The following is a 3,666-nucleotide window of genomic DNA, read 5'->3' as shown; positions in this document are numbered from 1 at the left end:
TTGTGTTTGAAAATATAAAACCAAACCCAATAAAGGTTATATAGTATGTACAACAAATAAATCAGACAACGGGTAAAAGATGGAAAAGAGGGTATATCAAGCACACAACAGTACAACCACCAGCAATGTTCCAATCCAGACTCACTGGATTCCACCTATTAACCCATATTACTCTATTTGTTGTGACGCAGCTTTCAAAAAAACAGATAAAAATCACTCAGGTATTGGACTAATACTTCGCAATTTTGCAGGAAACTTCGAGCAAGCATGGTGTGCCTATGCAGATAGATATCTAAGTGCGGAGCAGGCATAATGTGAGGGCTTGCTAAAAGCTATGGAATGGGCTGAAAATCTCAACTTACAGTATGTAGAGTTTGAACTGGACGCGCAAGTCGTAGTGGAAGCAGTTACTCAAGACCTAAAAAAAGCAACATGGGAAAATCACTCTATTTTATTAGATATTAGAATTAAACTCTGTAACCACCCTTTATGGAGGTGCAAGTTTATTAGCAGAAAATTCAATAAGCCAGCAGACTTCCTGGCCAAGCATGCCAGAATTTTTAAAGTTTGTAAGACTTGGCATGTTTTTCTACCAAGTTTCATTGCCAATGTAATCTGGGAAGATGCACATCCTGCAACCCCAATCCATTAAGCAATAAAATTTTCGTTTTGAATAAAAAAAAAACTTGTTGTTAGTCAATGTCCAAAAATTGATACCAGAACCGAAATCTTTAGATAAGATCCATTAAGACTATTCGTGGGCTGATTTATGGGCCTCCACGCTCTCTCGAGCTTGTTAGGTTTGGATAGGAAAATGGCCTATAAAACGAACCATGATATTTGGCATACCAAAAACTTTCAAGGCATACAAAGAACTAGTCCTAACTTGGGTGACCTTATAAGGGGTACCCTATGGGGTGGTTCAATTACCTATATGCCCTTAAATCCTTTAAATTACTATTAATCTATCCCTAACCCTAATATAAAAATCTATGATCATAAACCTAAAATCAGTTTCAACCCCTTCTTCTTCCTCCTCATCCTCCACAGCCGAACCCACCTTCTCCTTTTTTTTTTCATCGTATCATCGCCGAAATTTAATCGTCGATTTGTGAAAATTTAGTCGACGATTAAACTCATCTATATAATGGTTTGCCGTAAGCCAGTATCTCGTTCTAATCGAGCGATTGAATAACCCATTGAAGAAGAAGAAGATTTAGAGAGTGAAGAAGAAACTCAAAATAAACCACAAAATCAACCGGAAGAAGAGATTGAAGAAGAACCAACTCCAAAAATGAGAATAAGAAGGTTAGTTTTACAAACCCATCTCGTATTTGATGTTTTTGATTGGTTTGATTGATTTAATTCGTCAAAATCATGTTTCTACGGCGGTTACAAGGTATGGTTCGGCGCAAAACAAATCTTAGATATGCGCCGAGCTGTTCTTGAAACTGAACCCTGAAAGTGCATATGAACGGCTCGGCGTATATCTGAAATCCGTTTTGAGACGAATGAACTATCAAAATTTGCAATCAACCTGCAAAGTATGACAGCTATATTAAAATTTGATTTATAAAACAAATGAACTATCAAAATTTGCAACATGAATTTATTTTTCTGGTCAGTTAAATAGAGAGACAATGTGTCACTCCAAATCGATGAAATAAAGATTTTGCGAGAAAATAATATAGTGATAATGAAATATATAGGTGCCTGCTTCCCAGAGAAGGGTTTAATTGATATGATGCATATAACGTGATGTGTTTTGTGAATTGTGTTCTACTAATGGGATCTTTGACCCCACTGGTGAAGAATCAATATAATTTTGTGAATTATATCCTAAAAGAGCAGCAAGTTGAAGATACCTTTCAAACTAAAATAGTTACCTTCCTTGTTGTGCTCAGAGTAGCAAAGACCACCAGGTTTTCCACTAACTCCTTCACGAGACTTAATGCTGCTCTTACATCACTTTACATCAGCTCTTCATCAACTTGCTCCAACACTTTCCACTGTTTTTCTATTAAACCGGTCAATTGTTCATAAATCAACAAAAGAAATACGCTAAACTTTAATTCACTCAAATTCTCTTTGACAAATACACATCAACATGATCATAGTAGAGAAGAATCCCAAAAACATTAAGATCTAAAGTCAGAGAGAGTATTGTTGTATACCTTCAATGTTTCACCATCTGTTTTCAGTTACCTTTTAAGTACCTGGAGGGAAACACCAAAAAAAATTAACAACAAACAAAAAGTTTTATTTTAGTTGTCACGATTATAGACAAGAACTACCAATATTAAGGCATATGGTTGAGAAATCTAGAGCACAGACCTATAAAGTGCATACACAACGAAGAAATACTCACTTTTCATCAGATTTTTTGGTTGCATAAGTCTTTGTTTAGCTCGTTTCCTGGCAAAATCTGCGTAACCAACACCCAAATTTTTCAGAACTAGTGACACGGGTAAATAAACTACAAATCGCGTAGAACAGAAACGACGTAAGAATGAACTGAGGACAACCTAAACTGCAAGCATAGAAATTTTTAAAACCCTTCAAGGGGGTGGAATGGACACAATAGTTGAAGTGAAGTTTGTTCATAAACTAGCAGTTGTACATGCAGCTACTCCGACAAGGTTTAGTGGTAATAAAAGGGACAATTTTAGACTTGTAAATGAATACAAGTATCGTTTCTTCTATCCTAATATGTTAAGAGATGTTTTGTACCTAGATCCAGCAGCAGAGTTGTTGATGCTATAGCTAAGTTCACAAGAATAAACCAGAGAAATCTTGTCTTCCTTGGGAACTGCAGTATGCGCACAGTAACTCCAGATTCAGGCTCATCAAATGTAATCCTCACCTGCAACAAACAAATAATCAATATCCAAAAATCCATAATCAATCCAATTCAATAACAAAAAATAAACTCAAAGTAACGAGAAATATTACCGTATAGTAAATCCCATCAGCCCAATTCCCAAACCTCCATTTCTGAGCAATCAATTTCCCATCTTCAAGTTCCAAATTAGTCCCAGTAACAGACCCATCAAAAAAACTAAACTCCCCACCAACTTCCTTACTTATCTTCGCATTACTCTGCGTAAAACCCTTCCATCTATTCTCATCCATCAAAATCTCAACCAAATCCTTTGCCCTACAATTATACTCCTCTTTCAAAATAATCTTCTTAAACCCCTTCTTCCATTCCTTCTTCTTCTCACTAGCCGGCCCGACCGCAGCAGCAGAAGAAACATCCTTTTTCACAGCAGTTGCCATACTCTTCACTTCACCACATTCTTCTTCTTAACTTCCAATTCTTCCTTATACAGCCCGCCTTTTTCCATACTCTGAACATAAACCCTAATTTTCTCCTTCACAATCAGCATGCCTTAACGAAAGCATCCTTCAATCTCTTACTAGTTTGATCTTCCAGTTGTATGCATTTCATCAATTATCTGGAAAAATCAACAAGAAACAACATCAAAACCATATGAAATTGGTTATTCAAAGACAAACACAAATTTTATAAGTTTGAATAGATATATCACACCGGTATTTACTTAAATGTAGGAAGCCAATGATCATCTTCACTAACAGAGTAAGAAAATCCCCAAATTGAAAAATCCTAGTTTAAGATCGAGATGAAAAATACAAATAAAAACA

The 3,666-nt window shown here is 36.0% G+C and overlaps 1 pseudogene; it reads right to left on the bottom strand.

Moving 5' to 3' along the window:
• Positions 1-1,970: 1,970 nt before the first annotated feature.
• LOC113294001 lies at positions 1,971-3,389 on the bottom strand (annotated as a pseudogene).
• Positions 3,390-3,666: the final 277 nt, after the last annotated feature.

Source organism: Papaver somniferum, chromosome 7 (assembly GCF_003573695.1).
Source record: "Papaver somniferum cultivar HN1 chromosome 7, ASM357369v1, whole genome shotgun sequence".
NCBI classification, from domain to species: Eukaryota; Viridiplantae; Streptophyta; class Magnoliopsida; order Ranunculales; family Papaveraceae; genus Papaver; species Papaver somniferum.
This window is presented reverse-complemented; position numbering and strand designations above follow the sequence as displayed.